This window comes from Acomys russatus, chromosome 29 (genome assembly GCF_903995435.1).
Source record: "Acomys russatus chromosome 29, mAcoRus1.1, whole genome shotgun sequence".
In the NCBI taxonomy this organism is placed as follows: Eukaryota; Metazoa; Chordata; class Mammalia; order Rodentia; family Muridae; genus Acomys; species Acomys russatus.
The window spans coordinates 46,703,171-46,715,174 of NC_067165.1; the positions used below are offsets into that span (position 1 = coordinate 46,703,171).

A 12,004-nucleotide genomic window follows, 5' to 3' on the forward strand; every position below is an offset into this window, starting at 1 on the left:
CTGGGCTGGACGTTATAGTCAGCCAGGGTGTTTCTGTGACTCACCCAGGCCCAAGGCCCCTCTAACTCAGCAGACCCTGGGGCAGGGGAAGGGTCCAGCTCTCTTGAATATTTGTTCTGAATCCAAAGTTACCCCAAACATCACTTTGTGAGATGAACTGTTTACACTGACTAGAACAACTCTTTTTTTTTTTAAACACCTACTGAAGTTCTGACCAGAACCGTAGCCTGCTTTCCATCCCACAACCCCCACATGAGACCAGCACACAGAGACAAAACCTCCAGAAACACAAGGTACAATGGGGATCTTTGTGCTTTTATAAAATCCTGTAGCAAGAGCGACGCCTGGGAGCCTCGCAGAAGCACTGAGAACACTCCTAAGCGGAGAGTGTAACGGAATGTTTTTTTAAAACAAGCAAATTACCAGCTCTGGCTGGAAACTGCTGAAATCAGGTCACAGCAAATGGCAAGACACGCTTCTCTCCACTTAAAGGGGAGATTCAGTGAGGAGCCGGAAGCTGTGGTCCCTCTGGGAGCTCAGGAAGAACGAAGGTCCCACAGCCGTGTGTGTGTGTGTGTGTGTGTGTGTGTGTGTGTGTGTGTGTGTGTGTGTGTGTGTGTGTGTGTGTGTGTGTGTGTGTGTGTCTGGCCCACCACACCCAAGTGCAGCTCCCCTCCCGGGTCCCAGCTCACAGCTCAGATGCTCCCAGAGTTGCGGTTGAGTGGCAAGCATTGTCTGGTGACCCTACAGGGAGGGCTCCAGCCTCAGATGAGGCCACGATAGAGGCAGCTCCAGTCTTTGTCCCCTCCCACATCAGCCACCTGGGGAGTCAGGCCCTGTGGAAGTACACTCTAGTGGGAGGGGCGAAACCAGAGTCTATCAGCACCGAGATTCTGGTGAGCCCCACTGAGCCCCGTGTGCCTCTGTCCATGATGACAGGTCACGGCCTGCTCTCTGGCCCACCTGCCTTCCTAGGGAAACCTAGCCAAGGGGGCCCAAGTCCTTACTCCTAACAGCCTCGGGCCTTACTGTCCTTCTGTGTGGCTCCCACATCATCCCATCCCTGAAGGGAAGGGGATGAAGTGTATGAAGTGGCCAGAGGACAGAGCTAAAGAAGTAAACTTAGGGGGCAACATGGGGACACACCAGGACTTGTGGGCTGCGTCCTTTTGTCCAGTATTTCCCATGAGAGCCTTCCGGCTCAGTTACAGCACTGAAAAAAACGAAGAGCAGTTTAGCGCCTTCCTGGACGACACTGGGAAGTGAAAGGAAGTGCAGGTGTCCTCGCAGAGGCCAGGGCTGTCGAGGGAGCCCTCAACAGGAGAAACTTAGCCAGTGGGACAGGAAACAGAACCATGTAATGGGCCCCAGGGTCTGAAGCACACAAGTAACGTGACCAGGAATGCCGCAGTACCTTGTCACCTGTATCAAGAGAGCCTGGACTTCATCGTTGTTGAGGGACGGCTCTATGCCCCAAGCACACAGTGGGGCTGTAATAGGAGACAGGGCTGAGGAGGTGATGGGCACGGGGTGGGGCCCCGGTTAGTGCCTCCCCCAAGAGGAGAGCAGCGCTAGCTCTCCAGAACACAAGGGCACTCAAAAATGTCCTGCCTGAAGTCTGGGAGCAGAGGACCACACGCTGGTTCCTGACACTGGTCCTCCAGCCTTACTTACGTCCCTGGCCTGGAGCATCTTGCTTTGCAGCCAGGACAGTCTAAGACCCTCGTCTTCTGCCATGTGGATATTTGGTCTTTCAGAGAATAAAAGAGTGAAAGCGAGCAGCAGATGAGGACGATGTGGAGAACACCCTGACCCTGTGAGGAGACGCCAAAGACGCTACAAGTAGGAGGCGAGCGTATCTGAACACTTACATGCGCAGGTAAGCGTGGCAGACAAGCCATGCACTCACAGGACCAAGCCCAGTAGTTGGTTTTAAAGGTAGTGGGGTTGCAGGAATGGGGTGGGGTGGGGTGGGGGTGCGGTGGAGTGGGGTGACAGCTCAGTGGATTGAAACGCATTTGCTGCAGAAGTAAGAGTATCAGAGTTTGGATCCCTGGAAACCCCCACGTAAACAGCAGGCAGATATAGCAGACACCTGGAACCCCAGCATGTGAGAGGCAGAGACAAGGTCCCTGGGCCAAGCTGCAAGTAGCAATTAATATATGTCCTATGTTAAACACATTATTTATCACGTATAATAGAGTAGAGTTAGCTAGACAAAATATACTCATGTGCAGATGTGTGTACTCCCACATACAGATGTGCTGCCACACATGCAAATGTACACACACACACACACACACACACACACACACACACACACACACACACAGGAAAAACAAAGAGAACATATCCACAGAAGAAGCATTTCCCAGAAGACAGCAAATGAGTTGGACGGATCCAACTTGTGAAGCCAGAAAACCTTGGGATCGCAAAAGCTTCTCTCTACATTTGAGGGATCAGCCAAATTAACGTCACACAATCTGCCACGGCATCTAGGAAGAAGGGCACCAGGGCCTTCACATACACTCCTGGGTAAGGCCTAAGCTGGCACGGGAACGGGTCTGTGAAGAGGAACACTTGCTCCTGTGGTCCTCAGTCACAGCCTGCACAGAGCTCCCACAGAGGCTCCCCAGGCATCCGAGACCACCTCAAGCCAGACACAGGAGGTGCACACTAAAATCCCAGCCCTTGGGGCTGAGGCAAGAGAATGGAAAGTCAAGGCCAGCCTGGGCTGCAAAGGGAGACCCTCTCTCAAACAAACCTCAACCAAACAAAAACAATTTTTAAAAATGTTTTAAATTTTATTCATTATTGTTTGTCTACATGTCATGAGCATGTGTGTGAAGGTCAGAGGACCACCTGCAGGAGTTATGTACATGTCACAGACGTGTGTGGAGGTTAAGAGACCACCTGGAGGAGTTATATACATGTCACAGACATGGGTGTGGAGGTTAGGAGACAAACTGCAGGAGTTGGTTCTCTGCCTCTACCATGTATGTTCTGGGAACTGAACTCAGGTTGTCAGCCTTGGCAGCAAGTACCTTTATTTTCTTAGCCAACTCACTGGCCCACATTTCACTTACTTATTTTTAAAGATCTATCTCTCTATCTCTATCTATCTATCTATCTATCTATCTATCTATCTATCTATCTATCTATCATGTATGTAAGTGTGTGCATGCCATGGCACAAGTGTAAGCCAGAGGAGAACTTGAAGGAGTTGGTTCTCTTCATCCAAGTGGATTCTGGGAATCAAACTCAAATCATTAGGCTTGGCAGCAAGCACCTTTACTTGCTGAGCCACCTTGCTAACCCGATTTCATTTTTCCCCCTTTAATGTGTATGTGTATGTGCCTGAGGGTATATCCATGTACTGCGTGCACACAGGGGCACACAGAAGCCAGAAGAAAGCATCAGCTCCCTAGGACCGGAGTCCCAGGTGGTTATTAGTTACCATGTGGGTGGTGGGAACCAAACCTGGTCCTCTTAACTGCCAAGTCGTTTCTTTAGCCCTCAGTTTCACTTTTTACCTGCAGGGATCTGCTATGGTCTGTGTGCTGGAATCTCAATTACCAAAGCCACAGGCTCATGGCACCGTGGAAGGTGGTTGTAAGTGGGGCACTCTACGCTAGGGCACGAGTGGCTTTACAAAGGAGAAAGTATCTCCATGTGGCTTTCTACACTGTAGCAAAAACATAGCACCAGGCCCTCGCCAGAGGCTGGCCCAGCTTTCTGTGTACATCCTCTAAAACTTTGAAATAAAACCTGTTTCGTGCAAATCACCCTGTCTCAGGCACCCTGCGCAGCAGTGCTGGGGCAGCAGTCTTTAAAGCGCCCTCTGCACCTGCAGACCAGGCCTGTCTCCTCCAGGACGCCTGGGATTCTGTCAGGTCCTACGGAAGCCACAAACACAACACTGGCCCCTCCACCTCAGAAGGAAAAGCTGAAACTGTGAGAGGAAAGAAGGGACAAACGGGAGTAAAGTGGTATGAAAATCAGTAAGAGGCCATGACTGCCTACTGGGGGTCGACCAGAAGGCCCAAGATGACCACGCCCTCTTCTGAAGAAATGGGCCAGTGCATGCAGGTGTGTGCACAGCGCAGTCCTGCTAAGCAGGGGTGAAGTGCGACTTGATTTGGCCAAGTGTGCTTTACAGAGCAGTATATGAATGCCAACTTGATAAGAGGTAGATCTCTAGGGTTCATGTGTCACTGTGTTAGGTCTAACGTTCTAGGTGTTTCTGTCAGGGTGTACAGGGATGAGGCTAGCATTAAATATGAACTTTGAATGTGGCCCTTCTCATCATGGATGGGCCTCTTCTAGTCAGCCAACACAATGGAAAGGCTGAAGGCCGCCCTTTGGTGGCTGTGGGCTTTGTGCTTGGCCTGAAGTCCACACTGACGACGCTGGACATCCTAGCCTCCACGTTCCTGTGGGCCAGTTCCTTTCACTGTATGCATCCTGTTGGGTGCCTCAGGAGCACAGGACTCTCTGGGAGAGCTACGCACTTCAGAGTTTCACAGCAAAGTCATTCAGTTGTGGCAGTGGGTGTCCCAGGTAGACCAGGGGAGCCCCGGGGTATCTGATCCATGCCTGTGCCACTGCTGGAAGAGCACTGACCAGATGAGTGAGAAGGATTCACAGCAACAGCCAGTGATCCTTCATGTCGAAAAAATAAACACTTCAAGATAATTTTACAATACATTAATTTAAAAAAATATGCAGATTATGTGCATGTCTGCTGCCCGCTGAGGCTGGAGGGAGTCCGATTCCCCTGGAGCTGGAGTCATGACAGTTGTGAGGAAGCATGTGGGTGCTGGGCACGGAACCAGGTCCTCTGTAAGATCAGTAAGTGCTCTTAACTGCTGAGTCATCTTTCCAGGCCCTGCTACACTTTAAGGGGCCAGAAAGGCCCTGGGATAGGCCTTGCGCTGTGGTAGTTTGAAGAGGAATGCCCCCCACCCCCACTCATACTTGACCGCTTAGTCATCAGGGAGTGGATCTACTTGAAAAGATTAGGAGTGCGGCCATGTTAGAGGAAGTACATCCCTGCGGGTGGGCTTTGGGGTTTCGAAGCCCAAGTCAATCCCAGTGTTCCTCTCTTCCTGCTGTCTACGGGTCTAGATGCAGAACCCTCAGCTCCATCTCCAGCACTGTGCCTGCCTTTGTGCCGCCATGCTTCCCGCCGTGACGATAATGGACTAACCCTCTCAAACTGTGAGCCTGCCCCAAGTAAACGCTTCCTTTATAAGGGTTGTCGTGGTCATGGTGTCTCTTCGCGGCAATCGAACAGTGACTAAGACATGTGCTGTCCCCTCCCTCATCCGTACAAACCAGGACGGGGGTCAGCATCTCACCTCTCCAGTCTGGTGCTAGTCAGGCCCCCTCAACTTCCTCCAGTGAGCTGTTTTTTAGGTGTCTGAGCAAGGTACTTCCTGAGACTTCCTGCCTGGGCTCCGCCATCCTCACCCACTTTAGCATGTTACCTCTGTCACAATCAGTGACGCAAAAAGGATGCTTTCTACAGCAAAGTCTACACGGCTCAGATTTCCTTAACTTCTTCAATGTCGTCTTCCCACCCACGACCTCATCCATGACTCCCGCTCAGTGTACGGTCTGTCAGGGCTTAGGGTGATGTTTCGCTCTTTGCTGGTGCTGCGGATTCCGGCCAGAGGCTAAAGAGCATTCCTCAGAGGTAACTACCTACGGTCGCCTGGGGGTGGGCAGGGTTGTGACATCCTTGGCTTCTGAATCAACTGAGCTGTTTCTTAGAAACCTGAGTCCCCGCAAGGGCTGCAGCTGTCAAAATCCAAACTTTCACACTGTACAGACTTACTAGAAGGTTCCCAAAGAGCAGTGTGGCCCTGGACACAGCCACAAAGAGTCCCGCCCGGATGGTTTCTAGGCCTGTGGGCTGAGACTCTGGGGAGTCTTGGTGAATCCGGCTGCCTCCGTCACAGGGAGGCCAGTTACACTTTCAGAATTTGGTTTTGCCCGGAAAACTCTGCTGTGGACCTAAGAGATTGCCGCTATTACGAGCACAAAAGGATATGAGTGGCCCTTGGTTTCCAACGGCAGAGGGAGGGACCCTGTGCACCTACTGCCTGGGCATCTCAGTCCACTCCATCCTCCAGCGGAGGGAGACTTTAGTGGAGCCTGGACCCTAGAGTAAGCCCAGGCTCTAAGGAAGGGCTGAGCGATGCTCCCTGCACGGTACAGGAGCTATCCATGGTGGTGGTCTGGCACTCTTGTCATGAAAGCTGGTGCTAAGGCTGAGCTTTGGCTGGAAAGGAGCCTGAACTCTGGTGGGAGTTGCTGGTGTCACATGCCCCACTGGGTACTCAGCTGCCACCTCCCTGGGGGCTGGCACATGGTGAACAGCAAGTCCCGAAGAGTGTGTGGGCTGCCTTTCTTTTCTTCCAGCCTTAACTCTGACAACCTCCAGGAGCTCTCTCTGCCTGTCTTTGAATTCTATAATTAGGCTGGTCACAGGAATCTTAACAAGCTGTTTCCATGGTAATTTAGCATCTCGAGCACTGACAAGGTGGAAAAAAAAAAAAAAAAGAAAAAGAAAAAGAAAAAGAAAAACCTCACATTTTTAAAAAGCTAAGCTAACGACCAACTGACTGTGGACAAACCCACCTCTTCCAGACTTGGGGACGAAGAGATGGGCTGAGGTCCGGCAGCGGATTGGAATAAAGCCAGAGGGCTCCTCGTCGGTGGGCTGTGTAACGAGCGGTGTGACGTGCACAGGGCACAGCGGTGCCAAAGGGTGACCCTGTGGTGCCAGCGATGGAACATGGGCTGGCAATTAAGTCTCACGGAGAGCTCAGCGGCCAGCAAAGGCAGGCAGCAGGTTAGGCTCCTGAGGACCAGAGAGGGTCTAATGGAGCGTGGGGACAGATGTCAGGGACAGGGCAGAACAGACACCGCCACCTGTAGGCTCAGGGTCACGGTGGTTTTTTCCAGGGTCCTGTTTATCTTTCTCCATCATACACACATGCAGCACGCCAACTTATCCTGGGAGTTCCGTTGCCGAGCCACTGAGTGATTGCGCCATGGCTTTCTGTGGCGCACAGGGTACTTTATTCAGCCCTAACACTGTGGGTAGGCAGGACTAGTTCACTTCAGGCTCTGGCTCCCCCAGGGGGGATATGAGTGAGAATAAGGATGTCCTTTCCTTCTGCACTGCCACGTAGGCGCCATCCCAGGAGCTGGGCGCAGCGGGCAGTGATGGGAAGACCGGCTGCTCAGCTGAGGGGAGGCTGGGGGGGCTGGGGAGGGCAGCGCCGTCTGAGTCTGCACTCACCGCTTCCCTCCAGGGACTTTCCCATCCCATCTCAAACTTCCTGTCTCTAACCACCGATCTGTTTCCCAGCTCAAAGTATGACTTACACAGGGCACGATTTCAGAGGCAGACGAAGAGTAACACCGAGATCACAGAAACAGGCCTGGATAGAGGTACGGGAACTGCTTCCGTGGGAAGCTACGGCTGCGTGCGAGAGGGGCCTGTTTGTGAGCAGCAGGCGCGGCCATGGCTCCCACACAGGGTCTCCACCGGTCTGCGCACCCAGGGTGTGTCCCTATGCAACCACACACGACCACAACACACCGGAGGGTGTAGGAAAAAACGCACTGCAGAGAAACAGCCAAACAGCTGACCCACACAGGGGGCTGTCCCCGTCCCCTCATCTGCAGGGAGCCTTGGTACATCAGAGATGGGCGAAAAAACACATACCCTGCTGCCCTACAGATGAGGACAGACACCGGCGAACACAGGACCGTGGTGGGAAAACTGGCAATGAGATAAGCGGTGACCCCAGTGCGAGGCATGAGCCTCAGTGGGGACTAACCCAGGTCACGCTGACTGGAGAGGGGCCCAGGTAGTGGGGTAGGGAGGAAGAAAAGCTGTGACACAGGCACAATGGCTCACACCTGTGACCCCAGCACTTCGTTGGCTAAGACGGGAGAATTGCCATGAGTCCAAGGTCAGCCTGGCCTGCACAGCAAGACCCCGAACAAACAAGTCAAAAGAGGCACAGAGAGGGTGACAGAAACAAGGGTGTGTATGCGTGTGTGTGTGTGTGTGTGTGTGTGTGTGTGTGTGAATATGCACGGATACACTATGCACAAGCATGACAATGTTACAATAAAGCCCATTACTATGTATTATTGATATGTGCTAAACAAAGCATTTAAAAAGTTAAAAAAAAAAAAAAAAGCTGACCCAGGGCTGGTGGGTGCCTGTTTGTCCTCTGGCTTCATCTTCCTTCCTGGGCAGAGCACAGGGATGAGGCCCCTGCCTGAGGGTGCAGTTACTGAGCATCCATGGGCGCAGGTCCTGGCGGTGCCGCCCATTCCAGCCTCGAGATGGCTCACTTATCATCTACACCAATGGAGATCAGAGTATCCTAGTGATGTCGCTGGCCAGCACAGGCCCAGCCTGAGACAAAGAGAGGGACTGCCGGTCAGGCTGGCTTACTGTGTGTGTGGGTCACCCCAGATGGCCCTGAGTGAGGCCACAAAGAGGCAAGGTGAGTCTGGGCCACCTTGTGGCCACTGCTCATGGCCTGCAGCCCAACAGCCTGTCAGTGCCATCTGTATCTATTCACCATAACACCAAAACTGCATCCACACCCTCACTGCCTGGCTGAACAGCCATGTCATGGATGTACATGTTTGAGGCAGCCTGTCTCAGGGAAAAGGACCTCGGTCCTGGGACTTGTTTGTTAGGTGTCCGGTGAGCACACACGTGACCTCTGACAGTGACCAGGCACTGACGTCTCTGAGTCTCAGGAGTTCTACCTGCAAGGAAGACACCAGATACCCTCGCTGGCAGGCAGACATCGCAGACAGGCTCTGTGGGGCCATCATGGTAAAGACTTCAGGAAGATGTGCTGCCGCCTGGGGGAGGGGCAAGATAAACCCCAGAACAGCTGCCCCATGGGACTGAGGGGAGGAGAGAGAAAGACCAACACTGGTGTAACACAGGGCAGCTCCTTCCAGAGGAAAACTGTCTACGTGGACAGTGGCACTGTGGCTGGATCTCAGGCACCCCCTGCTGGACGGCCACATCCTGACAGGGTTTCTGAAGTGCCTGGCCAAGCCTCACTGGGAAGGCAGGGGCCGCAGTAGCGCTCAGTCAGGGACTGAGTCTCAGAAGGGTCCTATGTCAGGGAATGGTGGAGCAAGGGAAGGCCTTGACCTCTTGGAAAACTGTGTGCGGAGCTGTTGGGACTTGCTAGCCTGCTATGAAAATGGCCACACAGAGCTGGGGACGCAGGAACTTGCTGCTACCCCTTTGACCTATAACCAAGTAAGGGTGTGGAAGAGAGGCTGCCTCTGGGCCTCAGAAGCCCTGGTACAAGTCCTGTGTACAAGCATCCTTTTGTGACCAGTAAACATTAGGAAAACTGACCCTGAGAGGTCCAGAGAAATCTCGGCACTTTACGACAGTCACACCTTACGGCATTACTGATGCGAATACACTAATGTGCTGTGACAAAAACTGCAACAGGCCGGGCGGTGGCGCACGCCTTTAATCCCAGCACTTGGGAGGCAGAGGCAGGCGGATCGCTGTGAGTTCGAGGTCAGCCTGGTCTACAAAGCGAGTCCAGGACAGCCAAGGCTACACAGAGAAACCTTGTCTCAAAAAACCAAACAACAACAACAAAACCAAAACCAATCAAACAAACAAACAAAAAACCCTGCAACGGACAGCCGAGCGGTTGGCCAGTATTTCCATAGCAGTTCAAGTGCCATGAATCTGTGCTGAGTACAGCCCCCCTTCCCCCAGGGGGAAGAAGCAAGCACACCACTGCCCATCTCCCCCATGGCCGTCAGACTGGATTCAACCCTTAGATCTGAGGGACACAATGAAACCCGCAATGGACAGAACACGGGCACAGAGAGAGTAAACAAGCCGGAGATGCTGCTACTAGCGACAGCTGAACAGTAGGCACACTGTGGACGTGACACACAGTTGAGAACATGGAGGGGCATCACGTAGCTCCCACCAGTCTAACCCTCCAACCAAGGGTGAGCGGGGAAAGCCGGAAAGGCCAAAGGTCCCACTGGAGCAAAGAGACCATGGGGGCTGGCTGGGCCTTTCTGATTCTTTAGGGTCTGTACGGCCTAAAGCAGGGGCTGGGGCTCAGTTCTCAGATATCTGGCTGGAGAGAGTTCAGCTACCGGGACAAACAAGACAGACATAGAGATCTGTCTCTGTCACATGGGCAGCACAGCAAAAGCCATGGCAGCAGACCCTCCTCAGATAGCATAGCCTAATTATGTCCTTCCCGATGGAGAGTGAGGTGAGAACCAAGTCTGTCAAGGTCTCTTTTTGTAGGTACAGCAGACCCACCAGCACGGACGGCCCTGTCTCTAAGCACCACCACAATGAAGTACAGATTAAAACTACGACTGAGGGGCCCCACGAACCTTCAGTCCATAGCATCCCACCCCCAGACTCCCCAAGCTCACGCCGTCAAACGCGAAACACGCTCACGCCATCCTGCCAGCCCCCTGTGTCAAGACTGCAATCGTGTGTGTTCTCTATCCACGGTGAAATGAGGCTTAAAACAGAAAGGGAATGACACTCCAATGGCTGGAGATTAAATAATAAGGAGATTTTTTGGCTCTTGAAACACGGCGTTGTTAAGCTGGCCTCTAACTCATGGCGGTCATTCTGCCACAGGTGCCTGACTGCTGGGATAACGGTGTGCCTCACCAAGCCGAGCAACCACTGAACCTGGGGCCGGGCTCGATTGTATGTGCCAGACGAGTCCCTACCACCAACCATGGCCCAGCTCACTAATTTGCTTCTGAAGAACCGAAGCAGGGTGCAGTGCTTTGAACGAGAGCAGCCCCTCGAAGGCTCACTGAATATTGGGCCCCAGCTGGTGGAGCTACCTAGGAGGGATCAGAAGGTGTGGTCTGGTTGGAGGGGGTGTGTCACCGAGGGTGGGCTTAGGATATTCCCAGCGTTCTCTCTGTCTCCTCATTCTGGATCAAGGAATGAGCCCTCAACTATTCCTGTCCCGCCATCACGGGATAGATGACTTAATGCCTTCGCGTCTAAGTTGTCATGGTCACGGGGTCTTATCACAGCAATAGCTGAGACGTGGGCCTGCCAGATCACGCACTGGGAAGACTGGAGCACGCAGGAGGAGCCCGAGCCCCACGCCAGCCTGAGATACATTTGTCTCAAAAGGCCACAAAAGCACAAAGCAAAGCTAACAAAACAAGCCCCCTCAAATCTGGGTCTAAGAAAGAGGGCAAGAGGAACTAAAACATTTCCAACTACAATGGCTATTCTAGTCTGGGGGGGGGGGCACAGCTAACTCACACTTAGAGGGGAAACTATCAGGGAGGTAAACAGTAGAAGGGGGGGGGCACGCTAAAGTGATTTATGATCAATCTCCATACATAGAAACCGCGGTTTGCTGGGTGAGTAAGGTGGTGCCCACCTGTGATGCCAGAACGTGGGAGGCTGAGGCAGAGGCGTTATGAACCGGCGGACAGTCTATTTAAGGAAAACTGTCAGGGAACAGCAATTCAAACCCAAAGAACAACAAGAAGAAAATAATAAAGAGCAAAGTAGAAACAGCAACACATATCAGAAAATCAGAAGACACTGATCGGCCACTGCAGTTTCTGCAGACTCACGTAACTCCACCTTTACCAGGCCCTGAGGACACATTTTACTATGTATGACCGCAGGGACACAAAATCCATATAGCTGACTTCAATTTGAAAAGCTGAGCCTGCAATGCAAAGAAGACACACCCATGAAGCACGCCACGTGACTTCATGGGTGAATCGGCCTCCAAAATTAGAATATTAATCTGTCATGAAAAAAAAATCATCCTGGATATTAAAAAAAAAAAAAAAAAAAAAAAAAAAAGAATTGTCTCTTAATTTTGTAAGGCCTACAGCCCCAAGAGTTGACATCATTACAGAAAAGGAAAATTACAGCTCAACCTTTTCATAAACACAATTA

General features: G+C 52.3%; 1 protein-coding gene across 1 annotated transcript in view; it reads right to left on the reverse strand.

Annotated features, from left to right (window-relative positions):
* Prkcz (protein kinase C zeta) overlaps positions 1–12,004 on the reverse strand; it is a 110,402-nt gene that overhangs the window by 40,036 nt on the left and 58,362 nt on the right. The gene's annotated exons all lie outside the window — the stretch shown is intronic.